Genomic DNA, 23,708 nt, shown 5'->3' on the forward strand with positions numbered 1-23,708 from the left:
GTGTCCTCAGCGCCCGCTGTGTCCTCTGTGCCTGCTGTGGCTGTCCTCTGCGCCTGTTGTGTCCTCTGTGTCTTCTTGGTTGTGTGCCCTTTGTACCTGCTATGTCCTCTGTACCTGCCGTGTCTGCCTGGTTGTGTGCCTCTGTACCTGTTGTGTCTGCCTGGTTGTGTGTCTTTGTACCTGCTGGGTCTGCCTGGTTGAAAGTCCTCTGCGTCTGCTGTGGTCTCCCTCCGCTCTTCTTTAGTGGTGGCTCATCCCTTTTCAAGGCCCTTCGCAAAGGCGCTCTCGCTAAGGTGAGCACCTTTGACGCGCGCTGAATGGCTGAGCACCATTGGCCCCTCCCCTTTTAAGGGGGAGCTTCGATAGATGATGGGGGTGAGCAGAGCTCTCATCGCTGCCCCTGCTTCTCCTTCGCTCCTTCTCTCCTGCTTTCCCTTCTTCCGGGCTTCTCTTGTCCCCCTCAGCTCGCCTCCTGCTACTCTCTGCTCCTCTCAGCTGCCTCCTCCATTTTCTTCTCCAGGCCAGTGGTGGGAGCCCCCCAAAGACCTGCGACTGACAAGACACCGCAGCAATGGGCGGTCCGCACCTGCTGAAATCCAGCCAATCATCTCGCAGTATACAGAGGGGTGGGGTCCTTTGAGGTGTAATTGTTTCACTCTACCCTTCTCGCTGCTCCTTCCAAAAAAATAACAAACACACAAAACGCAAAATTCTCAGTGCAAGGAAGAAAGAAGGCAGAGCATGGAAGCAGCGATTTTCAGAGTGAATGTTGGTAAGTGCTAAACTTTTTTATTGGTACAGTAAAAGAAAAGAAACTTTACCAATGATGTAATTTGGGGGGGCGAAGTCAGCATGAGAAAAATCATGAATAAGCGAAACTGCGAGTGCTGAAACTGCAAATACGGAGGGAGAAGTGTACTTTAGGGATCTTCTTTGGACCATTTAATTGACAGATTCTCACAAGCAGAAGAAGTGAAGGAGCCATAACCTATTCTGAGACTAAAACTTTATAATTTTGTAAGCTAAGGAAATAGCTTAGAGGTTAGTGTAGCAAGAGGCTGGGAATTTGGGTCCAAGATCAGGTTGAACCAACAAAAATACATTTTCTTGCCCCAGCACTATAGACCTTATCTTTGGTTAAGTTTTACATCACAGATCCTACTATAAACTGTGTCGAGCTCTACGAACGTGGAGATGATACAAACCTAAGGATTAGATTAGATTAGATCCTCCCATTTATTTCCATCAGAAGTGAAGCTTTCTGGACCTCTGTTGAGAATAAATACCAAAACTTTGAAGCTTGATCGGTTAGAGCTATAGTTGTCTAATGGTTGGTGTATCTAACAGATAACCTGGGGAAATGGTTTCCATTTCAGAGAATACTTGGGGGGGATGAGTGACCACATAGAGATCCGTAAAGTAGATTCATATTGAGGTCCTCAAAATTAAATTGAAATCAGAATCCACAGCTGTCAAAAATGTGAGAAGCAGATTGGCAGGGGGGAGCTTGAGGTCTGTCAAAGTGGATCTATGGGGTGGGGTGGGATGGGGTGGGGAGGAGCATTGAGGTCCATCAGTTAAAGGGTAATGAGAAACAGCAGCTGTCAAAACCAAGGGAAGCAAATGTTTAAGGAAGTGCGGTTGAGATCCTGCATCCAGTACTTTTCTTCAGAATAGGTAAAATCATTTTAAATGAGTGGGCTGCTCTTTACTTTAGTGATTTTCTTTGGAACATTTAATTGACAGATCCTCACAAGCAGCAGAAGTGGAGCGATAACCTTTACTGAGGCTAAAAGTACCAAAACTTTACAACTTTGTCAGTTAAGGAAGTAGCTTAGAGGTTAGTGTAGCTGCCTGAAAGCTTGGGGATCTTTGTTCAAGACTGGGATGAACCAAACAAAAATAAATTTTGCTGCCCCAGCTGTAGGGTAAAATACAGACCTCCCTTAGCTGAAGCGTTTCCTCAAATTTATTATTATTATCTTTCAGCACAGATCTGGGGTCAGAAATGGCAACAGCTGCAGTGGTGGAAAGATGGGGGTAAAACGCAGATATGGAATCTGAAACCACAGCTGTCAAAAATCAGAGGAAACAGATTTTTAATAACATGTGTTTGAGATTTGTGAGGTCCACGTTTTACCTCTTCCCTGCCAGGAGTCCTCAGCTGGTGGGGCTTGGGGATCCCCATCAAACACATTGTTGATTCCCTGGCTGCCACTGACTTTGAATACACTGGAGTTGTCTTCTATGTATCTGCGAGTGTGTGTGTGGGGGGGAGGTTCTTCCCCTGGGGCATGTGGAAAAAAAATCTACTCTCAATTTTTCTATTACTCATAGAAAATAGAGAAAAAAAAGACAAATAGAAAACATGACGGCAGATAAAGACCAATGACACATCCAGTCTGCCCATCCACATCATCCATTATCTCCACCTCTCCCTGGCCTAAGAGATCCCAAGTGCTGAGGATGTGGCCCTCCGGCTCAAATAAACAAGGATGTGGCAAACCTTTCTAAGCTGGACAATATAAGAGGTATTTGTTTGATATATGTAAGCATAAAAAGAACCCCAGTTAGATGTAGATTTTTCTACATACAGTCACCTGCTTGGGTATTCTAGCAAGAATGAGAACTTGATAGATAGGGGATACCCATATTGGAACATGTAATAAAATTTTGTGCTTAAAGGGATATAGGAAAGTGAAGAGAGTCGAGTGGCCTGTCTGTGAAGGCCTAGGGTCTTCAAGATGCTGCTTAATGTATATGTTTTATTGTCTTGTCCATATTGTAAATTATGTCATCTCTGTTCTGCCTCGATTATATTGTGGATGTACTTTTGTAACCCGTTCTGAGCTCCTTTGGGAGGATGGGCTAAATAATTGAATGAATAAATAAATATATAAGCAAACAGCCAAGTAAAAAAACAGAAAATCAAAATTGGGGATGAATATTAAGAGATTTGTAAGAATAATATGTTTCTTGCTGAGATATAGAGGGAACACAGGAAATAAAGAATTAAAATATATTAGGAATCAATTTGGGGTATTATAATCAAGATTCTTTTCCCCCTTTTCTTGTTAGCACTCTGAATCTAGTAATCTGAGTTTAGTTGCCTGTATTTTCTTTGATTCTTCTGCTCTTATAAAACTACAAGGGTTACCAGATGTCCAGATTTACCTGGACACGTCCTCTTTTAGAAGACTGTCCAGGTGTCCAGATGGTTTCCTGGACTGGAGGAAGTTAGGCTGGGTTTTGGACTCTCCAGTCCAGCCGCCACCCCAGACTCAGGTATGGCTCTTTGAGTCTCCCCTGTCCCCAGTACCTCCTCTGGTGTTGCAGTTTCAAAACTTCAGGCAGCCAGCAGCATTAGTAACATGATCCTGCTGCTGTCAGCCTACCCCGGAAGCCTTTGCTCTGCAGCATCCCACCTACATGGGAACAGGAAATTCTTGTACAATCCCACTTTATTCCAGCTTAGTAGATAAAGACAGGTTATTCACCCTCTCCAAGGTAGAGAGAACATTATATTACATTAGTGATTTCTATTCCGCCATTACCTTGACATATGAATTGTCAGGACATTTAGAAGTACATAAGGAGTGGTATGGATGTTTTCTAATTTGCTAAGGAATAGAGAGAGTATTGCAGGTGATGTTTGAGGTAGATCTAGTTGTGTTAGTTTGGTTTTATGTATTTTTTTAATTGTAGGGTTTTTGTTTCTTTTTTGAAGGTTTTGTAGTCTGTGGTCAAGATCAGTAGATTGGAGAGTTGGTGGTCCACCTTTGCTGCTTGATTGGCTAGGAGGTTGTTGTACAGCTTTTTTCGTTTCACGTTTTTGGTTGGAGGATGCGTGGACTCTCCTGTATCTGGTTGAGGTGGATTGATTTAGTCGGTTGTTCCAGTAGACTGGGCTGTCTACATTTATGGCTTTAAATAGTATGCAGTAAAATTTGAAGAGTACTCTCGCTCGTATTGGGAGCCGGTGTGTGTCGTGGTATGCCTCTGTAATGTGGTCATATTTCTTAGTCTTAGGGCTGTGTTTTGTACTGTTTGTAGTTGCTTCATCATGGTTGTTGGGCAAGGGAGATATAGTATGTTGCAGTAGAACGAGAGGGCACTCTCTAAAATTAAAAGGGGATAGATTCCGTACAAACATAAGGAAGTTCTTCTTCACCCAGAGAGTAGTAGAAAACTGAAATGCTCTTCCGGAGGCTGTTATAGGGGAAAACACCCTCCAGGGATTCAAGACAAAGTTAGACAAGTTCCTGCTGAACCAGAATGTACTCAGCTAAGGCTAGTCTGTTAGGGCACTGGTCTTTGACCTAAGGGCCGCCACGTGAGCGGACTGCTGGGCACAATGGACCACTGGTCTGACACAGTTGCGGCAATTCTTATGTTCTTATGACTAGTGGGTTAATTCCTTCTACCTGCTAGGACTTGTAGGAAGCCTCAAATTCCAGAGACTTAAGCTCCACCCTCTCTAGAACCAGTTTCTTTCCTACAAGCCAGGCTGTAGGAGCTTGTCTTTTCCGCTTGTGTTTATTTAATAAATCTTTATTAATTTTCTTTTTGAGAACAGTGCATTAAAATATACATACAATTAATGTTATAGACAGCACTTACTATCAATCAAAGAATACTATAAAATATTTTTCCCTGCCTCCCACCCTAATTCAAGAACAAAACCAAAGTGCTTTAAATTATGCATACAATTAATAACATAAACAGCACTTGCATTCGATCAGTGAATACTACAAAATATATTACCCTTCCTCCCTGGATGTGCATATCAAATAGGAAATAAAGGCATACTTCAACTAATCGGAGTTAACAAAATTCATCAATGGACCCCATATTAATTTAAATAGCTTATTATGACACGATATTTCTGAGTTCATTTTTTCATATTTATAACATAAACATAAAGATTCCCACCAAAAGGAAAAATTAAGTCTGTCCAAATTTTTCTTGATAATAATCTGCATGGATATCCCAGTCATAATGATAAAGAGTCTGCTTTTATACCTTTCTAATGGAGGTTTAGTTGACAACAATGTCCCACAGATTACCACCTCATAGGACAATGGATCAAAGATTCCAATATAAGAACATAAGAACATAAGCAATGCCTCTGCCGGGTCAGACCCGAGGTCCATCGCGCCCAGCAGTCCGCTCACGCGGCGGCCCAACAGGTCCAGGACCTGTGCAGCAATCCTCTATCTATACCCCTCTATCCCCTTTTCCAACAGAAAATTGTCCAATCCTTTCTTAAACCCCATTACCGTAATCTGTCCTATTACGTCCTCTGGAAGCGCATTCCAGGTGTCCACCATCCGCTGAGTAAAGAAAAACTTCCTAGCATTTGTTTTGAATCTATCCCCTTCCAATTTTTCCGAATGCCCTCTTGTTCTTTTATGTTTTGAGAATTTGAAGAATCTATCTCTCTCTACTCTCTCAATGCCCTTCATGATCTTGTAGGTTTCTATCATGTCTCCTCTGAGTCTCCGCTTTTCCAAGGAGAAGAGCTCTAGCCTCTCCAGTCTTTCAGTGTATGAAAGGTTTTCCATGCCCTTAATCATTCGTGTCGCTCTCCTCTGGACCCTCTCAAGTATTGCCATATCCTTCTTGAGGTACGGTGACCAATACTGAACACAGTACTCCAGGTGTGGGCGCACCATTGCCCGATACAACGGCAGGATGACTTCTTTTGTTCTGGTCATAATCCCATTTTTAATAATACCCAACATTCTGTTTGCCTTCTTCGCGGCTGCTGCGCATTGCGCCGTTGACTTCATTGTTGTATCCACCAGTACACCCAAATCTCTTTCAAGGTTACTTCCCTCTAATACTAATCCCCCCATTTGGTAGCTGAACATCGGGTTTTTTCTCCCTATATGCATGACTTTGCATTTCCCTACATTGAATTTCATCTGCCATTTATTCGCCCACTCCTCCAGTTTGTTTAGGTCCCTTTGTAGGTCCTCACACTCTTCCATAGTTCTAACCCTTCTACAGAGTTTAGTGTCGTCCGCAAATTTTATAACTTCACATTTCGTCCCCGTTTCCAGGTCATTTATAAATATATTGAACAGCAGCGGTCCAAGTACAGACCCCTGCGGAACTCCGCTCGTGACTTTCCTCCAGCCCGAGTAGTGACCCTTCACTCCAACCCTCTGTCTCCTGCCTGCCAACCAGTGTTTGATCCATCTGTATACGTCCCCTTCCACCCCGTGGTGCCATAGCTTCCTAAGCAGCCGCTCATGGGGTACCTTGTCAAAGGCCTTTTGGAAGTCAAGGTAAATGATGTCTACAGGTTCCCCTTTGTCCAACTGGCTGTTTACCCCCTCAAAGAAGTGCAGTAAGTTTGTTTGGCACGATCTTCCCTTGCAGAAGCCATGTTGGCTCGCTTTCATCAGCCCATTTTTTTCGATGTGCTCACAGATGCTGTCCTTTATCAGTGCTTCTACCATCTTGCCTGGAACCGATGTCAAACTTACCGGCCTATAGTTTCCCGGATCTCCTCTTGACCCCTTTTTAAAGATAGGTGTAACATTTGCTATCTTCCAGTCCTCCGGAATCTCTCCAGTTTTCAGGGATAGGTTGCAAACTCTTTGGAGTATTCCCGCTATCTCATTTCTTAGTTCTTTTAGTACCCTAGGGTGGATTCCGTCCGGGCCTGGTGATTTGTCGCTTTTCAATCTATCTATCTGTTGGAGGACATCCTCATGGCTCACCTCTATTGCTGACAGTTTTTCTTCTTGATCACCATGGAAGATCACGTCGGGTTCCGGTACACTGGATGTGTCCTCGCTTGTGAAGACTGACGAGAAGAATTTGTTTAACCTGTCGGCTACCTCTTTTTGCTCCTTTATCACTCCCTTTCTGTCTCCATCATCCAACGGTCCTACTTCCTCCCTCGCTGGTTTCTTCCCCTTAACGTATCTGAAGAATGATTTGAAGTTTTTTGCCTCCCTGGCCAGTTTCTCTTCGTATTCTCTTTTCGCTCTCCTAACCACTTGATGACATTCTCTTTGGCGTTTCCTGTGTTCATTCCAGTTTTCCCCAGTTTGGTCCTTTTTCCATTTCCGGAAAGATTTTTTCTTGTCTCCTATCGCTTTCTTCACCTCGTCGTTTATCCATGCAGGGTTTTTTGTTCGGTTTTTTTTGCACCCTTTTCTAAATCTGGGGATGTCATATGTTGTGCTTCTTGCACTGTGCCTTTGAATAGAGACCAAGCTTGCTCTACAGTTTCTGTTTTCCTTGAGCTGTTTCTAAGTTTTTTTTTAACCATTGCTCTCATAGCATCATAGTTTCCTTTCTTGAAGTTGAACGTTGTCACTGTGGTTCTTTTCCCTTTTGCTGTACTTACTCCTAATTTGTACTGGATCATGTTGTGGTCGCTGTTTCCTAGTGGTCCTACTACTTCCACTTCTTTTGCAGGTCCCCCTATTCCGTTGAGGATTAGGTCAAGAGTGGCATATCCTCTTGTTGGTTCCTTGACAAGCTGATCCATAAAGCAGTCCCTCACAGCCTCTAAGAATTCTGTTTCCCTCGCACAGTTTGAGTTTCCAATATTCCAGTTTATCCCGGGGTAGTTAAAATCTCCCATTACTGTCACATTCTTGTTGTTGCCTTCCCGCCTCAGTTCTGCTGCCAGATCTTTGTCGTTTGCTTCCGTTTGTCCAGGTGGACGATAGTATAGACCCAATCTTATGTCAAGGCCACTTTTTCCTGGTAATTTGACCCATAATGACTCCAGTCCTTCCGCCTTTGGTTCTATATCCACTCCGGACGAGGGAATGGTGTCTTTTATGTATAGTGCTATTCCTCCACCCTTCTTGTGGGTCCTGTCTCTTCTATAGAGTTTGTACCCTGGCAGTACTACGTCCCACTGGTTATCCTCATTCCACCATGTTTCCGTGATTCCAATGATGTCTAGGTTTTCTTTGTTGGCTATGGCTTCTAATTCTCCCATTTTGGTCTTTAGGCTCCTTGCATTAATTTGTCCCCATATTGATTTCCAAAAGTTAAGTATCGATGGACAATAGAACAACAAATGATCCAGTGTCCCTATTTCAAGATGACAGCATCTATTAGACTTTAAACTGTCTAACTTTTGCAAACAAACTGTGGTCCAAATTTCCATAGGTATCATCAAGCCTTCATTTTGTATCAAGATATGTACTGGATCCTTCCTGAACTCATGGAGCATCTTCCAGACTGGCTGTTAGAGAGTCATCTCATGTCCCCATTGCGTCTGAGCCATATCTTGAGTATCCAGTTACCCAGAATATACAAGGACAATAGTATTCTTTTTTTAAATTATTTATTTATATTCTTTTACAAGTTGAAAAAACAATACTTGAAAGGAAATACACCAATTTAAGAAGAAAAACCAAAAATAAAATTATAAGATAATTCCACACTAGTAACCATGATTAAAGTCCACATTAAGGAGAGAGAGAATCAAGCAAATTCCAAGGGAAGTTGGACTTCAAGCAAGAAATAACTAAATTAATCAAATTACAGAGTACAGCTGGATCAATTATTATCCTGGTTAGGGGATTCCATGGAAGTCTCTGGGCCTCTTACAGTTGCTTTACCTTCAAGAAAAAATTGTAACTGATCAGGTTCATAAAAGATATATCTATTATTCTGATATGTAATGCAACATTTACATGGAAAAGACAATAGTATTCTTTTTACCACCTGGAATACATTAAAATTAATTAATAATTTAACACCTACTCCAATACAACAATCCATGTGTCAATCGCTATGGTTAAACTCCAAGATACAAATCGGCGAGTCTAACATCCTCTAGAAACATTGGCTGCAGGCAGGTATACGTACTTTGGATGATGTGATCTCCAATGGGAAAATGCTAAATTTATTACAACTGCAACAATCATTCGGCATCTCAAAGTCTCAAGCTTATCAATGGTTGCAGTTGAAACAGGCCATTCAGAAAGGGTTCCCTGATTGGCAAAATTAAAAAATCAGTATAGCTTGCCAGGCCTATGTTTCCAGACAGATTTGCTAGGTCATCAGGCCACCGAGTGGTATAAATTAATATCTGAATATCAGAATAAAATACCTAAAACTAGTCTAAAAGACATTTGGAGCATTGAGATAAAGCAGCAGATGTACCGGGCCATGGTACGCCCTCACCTGGAATACTGCATCCACACTGGTCACCGTACATGAAAAAGGACACAGTACTACTCGAAAGGGTCCAGAGAAGAGCGACTAAAATGGTTAAGGAGCTAGAGGAGTTGCCGTACAGCAAGAAATTAGAGAAACTAGGCCTCTTCTCCCTCGAAAAAAGGAGACTGAGAGGGGACATGATAGAAACATTCAAGATAATGAAGGGAATAGACTTAGTAGATAAAGACAAGTTGTTCACCCTCTTCAAGGTAGGCATTCTCTAAAGTTAAAAGGGGATAGAAACGTAAGGAAGTTCTTCACCCAGAGAGTGGTGGAAAACTGGAATTCCCTTCTGGAGGTTGTTATAGGGGAAAACACCCTCTAGGGATTCAAAACTAGGTTGAACAAGTTCCTGCTGAACCGGAACGTACGCAGGTAGGGTTGATCTCAGTTAGGGCTCTGGTCTTTGACCTTGGGCCAATGCAGGAGTGGACTGCTGGCCGCGATGGACCACTGATCTGACCCAGCTGTGGCAGTTCTTATTTCTGCTACTCATGGATTTGGACTTGGAGGATGAGATGTACAACGTCAGCATCTATTGAGACAAACTTGTTTTTTTCTGTTGCTTGAGTTTATTTAAAATTCAGTCTTTTTATTTGTGGTTACCAGCGGGGACGGCTCTGAATGCAGGAGATCAGAGACCTTTGGAAAAGTCTACTTCCAGGGGGTTGGCTGCCTGTCAGTGCACCCTCTAGATCAGGGGTAGGGAACTCCGGTCCTCGAGAGCCGTATTCCAGTCGGATTTTCAGGATTTCCCCAATGAATATGCATTGAAAGCAGTGCATGCAAATAGATCTCATGCATATTCATTGGGGAAATCCTGAAAACCCGACTGGAATACGGATCTCGAGGACCGGAGTTCCCTACCCCTGCTCTAGACAGACTGCACGTCAGATCGGGGCTCAGAGACTGTTCCCTTGGGCGCTTGCTCACCCCAGGTTCATCTGCTAGTGGTTCGAGTGCAGGCTGCATAGCTCCGTGGTGGCACACCTGGGACCAGGGCCAGACTGTGTTCTTCCACCAGGTGTCTGCATGGTGTGTCCAAGGGTGGCAGAGGTACCCAGCTGTGGATGACCAGCCGATGGGGCAGTCCAAAGATTTGAATTCCAGCTTGCCTGCTTCCTATGGCAGAAGATCTCCCTGTAAGCTAATTCAGCTCTCTCAGCACTGTTTTTACAGTCAGCACATGTCACAGTGAGTACATGTCTTGCTCCACTCCTAAAATCGCTGTTTTTGAGATTTTCAGCTGTTTTTCCCGGGCTATTTTTGTGCATAATTAGCACCCACAGTGGCCATCTTGGATTTTGCCAATTTAGAATAAAAGTTATTTTTACCACTTGCAAGCTTTGTTTTTGTAAGAAAACCATTCAGATGGACTCCCCAGGCCAGGATGTGGTGGATTCATGCCTTATTTGTGGTGGATGGCTGTCTGGTGCGCAGCCTTGTTCCACAGCTGCCCGTGCGGGGGACAAAATTAGCTTGGACCCTATGCCTTCGACCTCCTGAAGGGGTCTTCCTGCTATTTCTGCCTAGGTAGCATGAAAAAGGCATCAGGGGACCCTGGGAAGTGCGCAGGCCCCGCTCTGGTGAAACGCAGGCACACTTCCCCTGGAGGGGAAGGAGGTAGAGGACCAGCAGAACCTCCTGGACTAGGAAGATCATGCCCTTGCTAAAGCTTCAGGCCCACCAGCTGGACTCACCACTACTTTGATGGTCCAGCATCTCCTGCAAGTCACCCTTTCAAATCGAGACTTGCAGCAGGAGCTGAATGGCTAGACTCAGGTTTTGGTCCAGCTGGTGGGTCTCATCCAGCAGTTGTTAGTAGCCTGCCTGCCCAGCTATTGATGGCCATAGCCACTCCTGGCACACCTGCCCAGACTGGGATGCCCACGCCCCATGCTATCACCAATAGTGGCCAAGGCAGCTTTAATGGACATTATTCTTGTACAGACTGCTTCACTAGCTTTCTCATTACCCTTTAACTCTGATGGACCTCAATGCTCCTTCTCTCCATACCACCCCACCCCACGGATCTACTTTGACAGACCTCAGTGTATGTCAAAGTAGACTGTGGGGTGGAGGAGGAACATTGAGGTCCATCAGAGTTAAACGGTAATGAGAAATAGCAGCTGTTAAAAACAATGGAAGCAAATGTTTAAGGAAGTGCAGTTGAGATCCTGCACTTTTCTTCAAAATAGGTAAATAGGTGGTGGTGGGGGCCCTGTTGTAAATACAGTGTTTCATAGTGTCCCTACTTAGTTATTAATGGCAGCACACCCTGTGATGCAGGGCTGACCTACATGCCTGTGGCCTTAGGAAATGAGTAAACATCTATGTCCAAGATACCTGTTACAAAGAAGGGACTGTTCAAGAATATTTCCAGTGCAATAGGTGAGACATTCTAGACAAGTGGGCTGTGTCCCATTGGCCTTATGCCGTATGCAGAAGGAATCCACTCCAGATGTTTCTGTGACCTGCACGCGTGTCTGAAGAAATCAAGTTTCAAGTTTAATATATATTTGATTGATCGCTTTATCAGTTTCAAAGCGATTAACACATGATTAAAATTACAATATAAAAGAAGTTTTAAAAATAATTAAAAACAAACAAGACATGGACAGTTACGAGAAATGTTTCTGTTCTCCTCTTTTTCTTATTCAGTGTTTTCAGCCCTTTTTCGGGGTTTGTGCTCAGAACATTTCTTCAGCTCTGCCTTCGTAGAGAAGAAGCAGACTCCGGTCTGCAGCTGACAGGCCAATCCCAGCGGGTACCTGTTAGCCAGCCTGCATTGGTTTATTTGGAGCTTGGGGCAGTCCCTGCTTTTTTCTCACTCTGTTAAGCAGGGGTTCGAGTGCAGGCTGTTAGGCATATTTTGGGGGCTCAGCAGTATATCACAGGATGCTGGCTGCGTTTTCACCTCCACACATCCAAATACGCACATCTTTTGGTCAGGCACCATGTTTGACTGGCAGCCCAAAGATCAGTGTCAAGGAAGCATTTTCAGTATGAGGCAGTGATTTCTTCTTATCCATCTTAAATCCTGTTGGGATGGAGCAAAATAATTCCGTAGGTGCAACTGTGAGGGCGGATGTTTCTGTGTCACATGTTGCAGTCTATCTGACCCTACTGTGATCCATTTATTCCTTGATTGCATTACTCGTCGAGGCAATGGTGGTAATTTGGTATGACTCTGTGGAGTGATGGAAGCTGCTTTGATTGCATTCAATTCCTGCTTAAGATTACTGAGTTCCTCTGTAATAGTATAAATATGAGGACAGTTGGAATGATTCTGTGGAGTGATGGAAGCTACTTTCATTGCATTCAATTCCTGTTTAAAATTATAGAGCTAGCTGTTGGACTGGCCATGGATTCTTGGGGAGGGGAGGGGGGGATGGGAGGGGAACTGATTATATTGTTGAAAATGTTATTTCCTGAATGGTACTACTGTTTGTATTTGCTTCTTACTGCTGGAATAATAAAAATCATTTAAACATAAAGTTATAGAGCTCTTCCTTCATACTAGAAAGCTGAAGACAGATGGGGCAAGCCCTAAGTCTCCAGATAGTGTGCCTTGCAACTAAAGCACCACAATGATTGAACTGAATAAAGTCATCCTGATTGGTATAGGAACTGACTGATATACGTATAAATAACCCAATAGTTGAGAATACTTATTAGTAGCAAACCCTGGGGTGAGTGGGACAATATGTCCTTAATTCAGCAGAGAATCAAGCAGATGAGAATGAAGTATATAGGTAGTGTAAGGGCCTAAGCAACTAGAGATCTGTGAGCTGTGTAGCTATGAAACCTATCTGCAATGTTATTTTCTATTAAAACACTTTTCTATAACTCTGTAATAGAGCCTGCCTCCAGACAAAAGGTGGGGGTAGGAGACTAGCACAAATAGTGGAATATACATTACTATGTTAATTTTCCTGTATTGTTTATTTAGCAGCCTGTTCTTTTACTATACTGTGTTCATGGATTGTTGTTTTGTGTTCCCCAAAATTTCCAATAAAACTTTTGAACTAAAAAAAAAAAAAGAAAGTTATTAGAAGGCTCACTGATAAAAATCTAGTTTCCACCAAGGCTGGCAGTATACAGAGATTTAACAGTTTTTAAAAGTTAGTCTAAGCTGTGTGCACAAGTTCAGATTAAGAATTTGAATTTGTTTAGAGGGCTTTTTTTTTTTTTTAGAAAGCACAGAAATTTAGAGCAACAGAATAATAAAAAAAATACAAAACCAGCAGTAAAAGACTAGCCAGTTACAAATATGAGAGAATGCAATGTTACACTTAGCTCAGTGAGGTCATATGCCATCCTTGTCACTGGTGGCTACGATGTACACGTATCTTTAACTGAACATAATAATAATTTGTTGCACATTATAGTACTTATTGCAGTTAAAATCATTCTCTCATTGGAAAAATCTAGCTGCTATGGAATATGGGGGGCATGGTGGAATTTGGTCTGTCTTGTGGACAAATATGAATGCATTGCTGCTGAGAGATCACATTGATTATTGAAGTTTGAAAGACTCTGGGCCCTGCTACTAGACCTTTCTATCTCTCCTTATACATTAGACTGATCCCTACCTTTCAGTAAATGGGTTGCTTAGAATGTTTATCAAAATGGCTAGTATCACGCATATGCATTGTTTTTTGTATTGACATACTATTGTTTTCTACTGTTGACATCCAGGTCTTACATTTTTGTTTATATTTACGATTATGTATTATATATGACTAAGTATACATGAGTTTTAATATTTTATTTCTGTATAATTTTGTATTATCATTATTAATTTATTCCAGATGCTTATTTGGTATTTAGTTATATTATAATATTGTTATACTGTCAATATGTTCACAATCATTTGTACTTTATGATTTGCATCACGTTTTTGTTTTTAGTCTGTGCAAAAATCAATAAAAACTTCTTTTTTTTTTAATCAATAAATGTTTATTGAAAAAAGTTTTGTGGAAAATATACAAACCAGAATATAAATATCAGGGACATCAACAGATAGGAGAGCAAGCATATAAAAAGCTCCCAAGTCACAAAATGCTCCCCCAGCAGTACAAACAGTAGAAATTGCTCCCAACAAAACCCAAACAGCCCCCAGTACTTATCATCAATCAGAACTCCACAATACCCCCCCCCCCATCTTACCAACTGTATTACCCTCAGAGAGGGACTCCCTGTGGTTTCTTCAGGGAAGTCCCCCTGTACACAATCCCTCCCCCCCCCCAGAAAAAAGCTCAGTGTAAAGATTCGATTTTTTCTAATATTCTTGTCCAAGTCCTGGTGTAAGTATAATAATACCCATGTCGCTTTGCAATAGATAATTCCATATGAAAAATAAACTGAAGCTTCAAAGTCCAATCCAAATGAGTAGGTGCCAGTCCCTGTTTCCAATGAGCAGCAATCAAACATTTTGCTGCCGCCAAACCCCAACGTTGGAGCTTTGTCTGCCAAGAATACAGACTAACATTATAAAGGCCTAATAAACATCCCTGTGGAGAAAAAGGCAAGGAAATCTGTAACAATTGTGATAAACATCCCACAACAGTCCTCCAAAAGGGCTTTAAAACTGGACAATCCCACCATATATGTAAAAAGGTCCCCCTATCCACCCCACATCTCCAACATAAGGCAGATACTGTAGGAAACATACGATGGAGACGGGCAGGTGTGTAATACCAGCGCATGGTTACTTTATAGGCATTTTCCTTAATAAGTGCACAAGAAGAGGCTTTTCCCACTTCGATATGAATTCTAAACCACTCCTCAACAGAAAAGGTACAGTGCAAGTCTACCTCCCAAGCCCGTTGATAGAGAGCCGGAAAGGAAAAGGAGCCCCGAATATATTGGTAAAGAACAGAAATGGGTTTAGGTAAGTTCCGAAGAGTGACCCACAAGTGAGCGAAGGGGTCTAGAGATTGAATGGGTCCCCTATCCCACTTTTGAGAGTGAAGGAAATGACGTATCTGAGAATAAGCCAAAAAGTCTCCCCTGGGCAAATCAGCACTAATCTGGAAGGTTTCAAAAGACACCAGGACCCCCTTCTGAAGCACATCTCGAAAGGTAGACAACCCCAACCGTTCCCACCGCACAAACACAGAACTCTCCCCACCCGCCGGGAACATAGGCTCACCTCGCACCGCACCAAGAATCGAGGGGCCTACCCCAGCCCCCCAACGCCGTTTAGTAACCCCCCACACTTTCAGAAGATGTTCCAAAAACGGATTTCCTGGGACCGCCAGTCGCTCAAGATCAATAGAGGAGGACCAAAGCCAGCGTTTCAAACATGGGCGTCCCACAAAATGTTGTTCAATACGCACCGCCAACTTAAAATCAGCCATCTCCCAATCCAATAATAGCCGCAGCTGTGCAGCCCGGTAGTACCACAATAAATTAGGCACCGCGCGCCCCCCTCTATCCCTAGCTGCCCACAAAGCAGCTCTGGAGATACGAGGAGATTTCCCCTGCCAAATAAAGCGAAAAAACAAAGCATGTAATTGCTTCAACACCAAATGTGGGACTGCGACCGGCAACGTTTGAAAGAGAAAGAGCAACCGGGGTAGGACATTCATTTTCAACACTGCTATGCGACCCCACCAAGACAACCAAAACCCATTCCAGCGTTGAATATCAGTCCTAATCTGTTGAATAATTCTAGCATAGTTAGCTGTATACAATTGAGATAGATCGGTTGGTAAACGAATTCCCAGATAGCGAATAACCCCCGGAGCCCAGCGAAAAGGAAACCGGACAGCTAAGCGACATTGATCCTCCTCCCCCAGGGTTACATTCAACAATTCAGATTTATCCATGTTTACCGTGAACCCCGAAAGCTGCCCATATTCTAAAAAGAGATCAACTAAAATTGGTAACGAGTCCTCCGGGTCCCGAACATACAATAACACATCATCAGCAAAGAGTGCAATACGATGTTCAATATCTCCCACTCGTAACCCCATTAAGTCACCATGTTCCCGAATACGAATGGCCAGAGGTTCCATAGAAAGGGCAAACAACAGAGGAGAGAAAGGGCACCCCTGTCGAGTACCTCTCGCAATGGAAAAAAAGTCGCTATAAATCCCATTAATACACACAGTAGCTTTTGGAGCTGCATAAAAGGCCTGTACCCATGCCAAAAAGAAAACTCCCAACCCCATCTTCGACATCACCTGCCATAAAAAGGTCCAATCAACCTGATCGAAAGCCTTCTCGGCATCAATCGACAGAAAAGCTACTTTAGCAGATGTCCGCTGAGCAGCCCACATAAGGTGTAAAGTGCGTCTAATATTATCACTTACCTGTCTATTATGCACAAATCCAGATTGATCCAAGTGTACCAAAGACGGCAGTACCTTCCCCAACCGAAGAGCCAACACTTTAGCAAGGATTTTTGCATCAGTATTTAGTAACGAAATCGGTCGATAAGACCCGCAGCCCATCGGATCTTTGTTTGGTTTAAGCAGGACCGAAATCCCAGCCTCCCCCATGGTGGACGGCAACGAAGAGCCATCCCTCACCCCATTCGCAACCCGAACCAGCAACGGAGCCAGGACCTCCCGGAAAAGTTTATAAAACTGATTAGAATAGCCATCCAAGCCCGGCGATTTCCCTAACTTCAACTCAGCAATGACTCCCAAGACCTCCCCTAACTCTATAGGCTCATTAAGCAATTCCCTATCCTCATCCGAAAGTCGAGGAAGCCGCATCTGTGAGAGGTATCTTTCAATAGCAGCCGGATCTCGCCCCTGTGAGGGTCTGTATAAATCAGAATAAAAATTAAGAAAATCTGATCTAATATCTGAGTCAGTCCGATGCACCGTCCCTCCTGCATCCTGTATCTGAGTAATAGCCGCTCTCGCCTGTTTCAGCTTAATCAACCGAGCCAAGCGAGATCCAGGTGTATTATTATATTCATAGACCGATTGCCGCAAACGTGTCCTCAAAAACTCATATTCCTCCATCAGCAGTAGGGAGAGCTCCGCCCGTGCCTTAACTAATTGTTCATATATTAAGGGGTCCTGGTGTCTCTGGTGCAGCCTCCCCAACCGTTCCAATTGTTCCCTTAACCTCAGGTTGCGCTGAGCCCGGAAGCGTTTACGACGAGCACCCCATTTGATAAAGATACCCCGTATTACCACCTTCAGAGCATCCCACAATATCGCATCAGTAACCGTAGCATTATCATTAATCTGAAGGTATTGGTCCACAGTGTCATACACCTCCCGGACCACAGCTGGATCTTTCAATAGAGATTCATTAAGTCTCCAGAAACGGCATCCCTCCCCTGTCCAGTACCCCACACTAGTTACCCACACAGGCGCATGATCAGAAATTTGAATAGTTCCAATTTCCGCCTGGCGAATCCCTCCCCACGAATTGCGGTGGACCCACAACCCGTCTATGCGTGCGTATGATTTATGTGCATGTGAGTAGTGGGTATAAGTTCGTTGTGTAGGATGCAACAACCTCCAGCTATCCACCAAGCCCAGAGAAGAGAATAGGGACAGTAAAGCCCGTCTAGCAGCCCTGGACGGAGACCTAGTCCCACCCCCAGAATGATCCAGATTAACATCAGGTGTAACATTAAAATCCCCACCGAGATACACCGACCCCTTTGCAAAACCAACCAGTTCTTCTTTAATAGACCCAAAATAACTAGCTTGACCCTTATTGGGGCCGTACAAATTGATAAGGGTAATTGTGCAACCCTGCAACGTAGCCACGAGAGCCAAACATCTCCCTGCACCATCCCGATATACATGATCAACCACCAACCCCAAGCCCTTTCGTACCAAAATGGCCAAACCACCCACCCTCCTCCCTGGGGTCGACCCCTGGTGGGTCCAAATCTGATCATAATAGCGTGATTTTAAAACCCCCACATCTCGAGGCCTCAAATGTGTTTCCTGAAGTAAACAAACATCCCATTGCATGCGAATCAATTCCTTAGTCACAATACTACGCTTCCCAGGACTATTAAGTCCATTAACATTCCACGAACCTATAGTAAACAGCTTCTCCTCTACCCTCCCCCCCCCCCCCTGAACCCCCCCCCAACCCCTCCCCTCGCCCCCCACCCCTACGCTGCATCGAACCCTGTAGGTTAGGATTCGCCAGCTGACAGAAAGTGCAATCCCTCCCAAAGGCATGTATCCCACTTTCAGAAGCATTGAAACCCCCAAAGCGTAAAACCACACACTTATATTCCAAACGCCACCCTTCCCCCCCCCCCACCTACATTCATGTCTCAAGCATTCCCCACACTCACCAAGCCCCTTTCAACCCAGCCAAATACCCCCCCTGTCTCCCAACATCAAACAATTATGAACCAGTACAACACTTCCTGGAATAAAACACAGTGCGTTAGAGAAAGTCATACAACGTTGAGAGCGCAGGAAGCCCCCAAAATCTCCAACACCACCGAACATATGTATGCAGGCTCCACGAAAGCCAAGGGATCAACTCCCTCCCTGCAAAAGCAGGGCAATGTCCAAGCTCTGTCAGGATGGAGGTTTCACCGGTTTCTTCCCGGACCGCAATGCCGTGTTCCATGAGGCACCCTGTGTTGATGTAGATGCTACTGCAGGGGGCCGATATTCCACTTGCGATGTCCCGCATCCCAAGGCTCGCATCTCCGCCCAGGCTTCCGACACTGTACTCACCCTCCGGGATGCCCCATTAACAGTCATCCACATCCCAAAGGGGAAAAGCCAGCGGTATTTATGGCCCCCAGTGCGCAGGGCAGAGGTGACATCTTTGAATGCCCTGCGCTTCTGCAATGTAGACCACGCTAGGTCTTGGAATACACCCACCGCCATATCCTTCCACCGGAGTGTGGCCTGTCGCCGGCCAGCCAGCAAGATCCGTTCCTTCAATGTGAATTCTCCAAAGCACGCAATGATATCACGCGTGTTCTGAGCTCGGGCGGCTCCCAGACTGCGGTGGGCCCGCACCAGAATCATATTATCAGGCAGGTAAGCCCCATCAGCTCTCAACAAATGCTCACAGAAGTCCCGTACCACCGCCTTGCAATCCTTGTACTCCTCCGTTTCAGGGATGCCCTTAAAGCGCAGGTTGCAGCGCCGAGACCGATTTTCTAGATCTTCAACTTGAGTCTGGAGGTCCCGCAGTTCAGAGGACAGGCGAGCCGAATCTTCTGTGGTAGTTGTCACCACCGTATTTAGGGTAGCCACGTGGTCTTCTGTTGCTGTAACTCTGGCTCCCAGCTCGCCGACCTCTGCCCGCAGCTCCGCTATCGCCGCTCTCACGTCACTCCGCACCCCATTAATATCTGCCTTGAGCTCCTTAAACCAGTCTGTTATAGACTTCTGGGGCGCATCACCGACCTCCCTCCTCTGATCGGGGATACCCTCATCTTCCGACTCCGATTGAGTCGCTGGTCCGGTCGCCATTTTTTTTTTCTCTCTCTCCCCCATGCTGCCCGCCGCCTCCGGAGACGATTTCTCCGGCGGATCGCCGAAGAACTTAAATTTTTCCAGGCGCTTTCGAGTGGCCATAGAAAAGGGAGCCTGTGCAGGCGAAGGTTGTGGCAAAAAAGCGCACTTTGGAAGCGCCAAGCGCTATTATGCACAGAAGCCCGACGGAGCTCCTGTTTCACTCAGCCATTTGCGAGATGACGTCACTTCCGTCCCCTCAATAAAAACTTCTTGAACTAAAAAAAAAAAGCTTTTAACTTCTTACAAATTAAAATGACAACATATTTAGAGCAAGTGGAATAAAAACATAAAGTTGCAGTCTTTATGCTTTATAATTGCAATTCACAGATTTCCAGATAGCCCCCTCTTCAATTTGCCTTGCATGTCTCATACTGAGCTCTATTATTTTTTTTTTTTTAGAGACTGCTGCTCCCCCTTCCCTCTGATCCTGGCTAGGTGTTTCTTAATCCTCATAAAGGGGATGGGACTTGATATACTGCTTTTTCTGTGTGGTTATAATTAAAGCAGTTTACATATTTTAAGACACTTGTATTGTACTTGGGGCAATGAAGTGTTAAGTGATTTGCCCAGAGTCACAAGGAGCTTCTGTGGGAATCAAATTCAGAACCTCAGGTTGCTAAGGCAGCCAGGGCCGCCATCAGAAATTTCTGGGCCCCTTACTGAGCAATCCTATTGGGCCCCCCACGCACCCCTTCCCCCCCCCTTCTTCCATGGGCCGAATACACATATACTTTTCTCTGTCGCCGCACTATTTGACCAAAAGATTTGTAAGCCTGCAACCATGTCAAGGTAGACTCTTTCAGCAGGGCCCTAACCTAACCTAAACTAAACTAATCTATACCTATCTATTCTAAACTAACATATATCTAATACTGAACTAATAACAAACTAACAAACATCTGCATAATAAATAACTAATAAATAATAGTGCTAGTAGCTATAATTCACTTTTGAATGTAAAATCTCAGTTAAGGATTTCTTTTGACCTTTGTAGGCCAGAAGTAGATCACAATTGCACAATATTTTTTGTAACAAGTATTAAATGTGTTTTTATAAATACTGTAAGCTTAATAAATATCCCAATATAAACAACTGGGTAAACTCAAAAAGCAAAAGAGTTCCTAAATGAACCGTATCAAAAAACAAACTGGTAAAGGAACCCACTGGCTACTTCAAAATTCTTTTCATTAAGTGGTGCTCAGATTCCAAGATGGAAATAAAGAGTTCAATATGGGGACCAAACCCCTGTGAAAACTCTTATGGTATCTATCATTGCACCGTATGGAAAAGATGTTTTAAAGTGCTCACAAAGTAAACTCATAATATGCTCAAAGTCTTTAGAAATACTGAATGAATGTCCAGTCTTTGTATAAATTTCAATGTGTAACAGCTTCAAAATATGCAAGTATTCAAAAAAAGGACTTAGCTGAAGAATACTGAAAGCGTAGATGATTGCTGGGTCCTGACGCGTTTCGCCGCCCTGGCTTCCTCAGAGAACCCGCAGCTTTCAGGCTTGTATTCAAAACTTGTCCTAAAAGCACAATGCAGATGAATATGTCAAAACATTTAATACAGAATCGTTATTCATTGTTAAGAACCGTTTCAGGAGCTCCACTAGGTGATTGACATTTCTTCCTGCATTAATATCGGGCGCTCAGCTGAGCGCTTACGTCATAGGAAACGGAGAATTCATTGATTTACCACAGGTACCCAGCTGTTAGCATTGAGAGCTCCTGAAACGGTTCTTAACAATGAATAACGATTCTGTATTAAATGTTTTGACATATTCATCTGCATTGTGCTTTTAGGACAAGTTTTGAATACAAGCCTGAAAGCTGCGGGTTCTCTGAGGAAGCCAGGGCGGCGAAACGCGTCAGGACCCAGCAATCATCTACGCTTTCAGTATTCTTCAGCTAAGTCCTTTTTTTGAATACTTGCATATTTTGAAGCTGTTACACATTGAAATTTATACAAAGACTGGACATTCATTCAGTATTTCTAAAGACTTTGAGCATATTATGAGTTTACTTTGTGAGCACTTTAAAACATCTTTTCCATACGGTGCAATGATAGATACCATAAGAGTTTTCACAGGGGTTTGGTCCCCATATTGAACTCTTTATTTCCATCTTGGAATCTGAGCACCACTTAATGAAAAGAATTTTGAAGTAGCCAGTGGGTTCCTTTACCAGTTTGTTTTTTGATAGCTTAATAAATATGTCAGAAAAAACTACACATCTGAGCGCATATCTAAACATACACATCTGAGCGCATATCTGAACATACACATCTGTATGATCCCATCCTCCTCAGCTTGCCTATAGCTGCATCATGCATGTTAAAAATGTACGATATGTTGATATGTGCACCTTCCTTCCTTCCCATCCATCCTCAGCCTGTCCTTACACATCCACAGCTGCATGTTAATGATGATGTATATGTTATGATGATAAATAAGTGCATATGAGCACATCATTAACATGCAGCTATGGATGAATATATAATGATGTTATGAGTGTGCACCTCTTCCTTCCCATCCTCCTCAGCATGTTACATACAGCATGTTACATTACACAGACTTTGTGTAATGTAACATGCTGTATGTGACATGCTAAGGAGGATGGGAAGGAAGAGGTGCACACTCATAACATCTTTATATATTCATGAATCAATCTGATAATCATCACCACCAGGCTGTGTGTGTTATGGGATGGAGGAAGAAAGGTGCATGTTTAAATTGCGCGGGGACAGAAATCCCACCTGTCCCCGCGAGGAATCCCCTCCGTCCCCGCCCGTCCCTATAAACTACAGAAATAGTTATTTCATTTAATTATGCTACTGAATTAAAGGCTCTGGTAGAAACCCATTTAAAAATAAGCAAAAAGACTTTATTAATTTGGAAATATTAATTGGGAAGAATACATACTTTGTAAACGGGTTTCTACCAGAGCCTCTAATGTTTATAAATTTTTATCAACACAACTAATATACTACTTTATCCTGAAGCAAAAAAAAAAATAATTTTTTTCCTACCTTTGTTGCCTGGTTTCTGCTTTCCTCATGTTCTCATTTAATTCCTTCCATCCACTGTCTCTCTTCTTTCTGCGTCTTCCATTTGCTCTGTTACTGTGCCTCTCCCTTTCTCCCCCCTCCCAAATTGGTCTGGCACCCATCTTCTTCCCTCCGCTCCCCCCATAGTCTGGCATCTCTGTCTTCTTCCCTGCCAGTGTCTTCTCCCCACTCTCTCTTCCCCATTTCCTTTCAGCGTCCTTCTCCCCCCCATCTTCCCCATGTCCTGTCAGCATCTTTCTCCCCCCTCTGTCTTCCACATTTGCTTTCAGTGTCCTCCCCCCTGTCTTCCCCATGTCCTTTCAGCGTCCTTCTCCCCCCTCTGTCTTCCCCATGTGCTTTCAGCGTCCTTCTCCCCCCCTGTCTTCCCCATGCCCTTTCAGCGTCCTTCTCCCCCCATCTTCCCATGTCCTTTCAGTGTCCTTCTCCACCCCTTTGTCTTCCCCATGTCCTTTCAGTGTCCTTCTCCACCCCTTTGTCTTCCCCATGTCCTTTCAGGGTCCTTCTCCCCCCTCTGTCTTCCCCATGTGCTTTCAGCGTCCTTCTCCACCCCTTTGTCTTCCCCATGTCCTTTCAGCGTCCTTCTCCCCCCATCTTCCCATGTCCTTTCAGCATCCTTCTCCCCCTTCTGTCTTCCCCATGTGCTTTCAGCGTCCTTCCCCCCCCTCCCGTCTTCCCCATGTCCTTTCAGCGTCCTTCTCCACCCCTTTGTCTTCCCTATGTCCTTTCAGCGTCCTTCTCCACCCCTTTGTCTTCTCCAGTGCTTTCAGTGGCCTTCTCCCCCCTCAGTTTTACCCATTTCCCTTAAAGCGTCTTTTCTTCTCCACTCCACCTTTCCTCCCTTTCTCCCTCCCTGCCCCTTATCTTTGTGGCGCTTCCCCACCCGACCGACAACAGAACAGGCCCGGTCGGACAAAACTCCCTGCCCTGTAGCCGCGAATCTAAATTACCTTC

The 23,708-nt window shown here is 44.0% G+C and overlaps 1 protein-coding gene across 3 annotated transcripts in view; it reads left to right on the forward strand.

Moving 5' to 3' along the window:
• Nucleotides 1-23,708, forward strand: part of CILK1 (ciliogenesis associated kinase 1) — a 208,325-nt gene that overhangs the window by 6,639 nt on the left and 177,978 nt on the right. For 2 of the 3 annotated variants that reach the window (XM_033938282.1, XM_033938281.1), the window contains exon 2: nucleotides 2,338-2,531. The exons of the other annotated variant lie outside the window; for it this stretch is intronic. The gene's annotated coding sequence lies outside the window, so the exon portion shown is untranslated. The remainder of the gene's footprint in view (nucleotides 1-2,337; nucleotides 2,532-23,708) is intronic. 3 annotated transcript variants of the gene reach the window in all.

The sequence above is a fragment of the Geotrypetes seraphini genome, chromosome 3 (assembly GCF_902459505.1).
Source record: "Geotrypetes seraphini chromosome 3, aGeoSer1.1, whole genome shotgun sequence".
NCBI classification, from domain to species: Eukaryota; Metazoa; Chordata; class Amphibia; order Gymnophiona; family Dermophiidae; genus Geotrypetes; species Geotrypetes seraphini.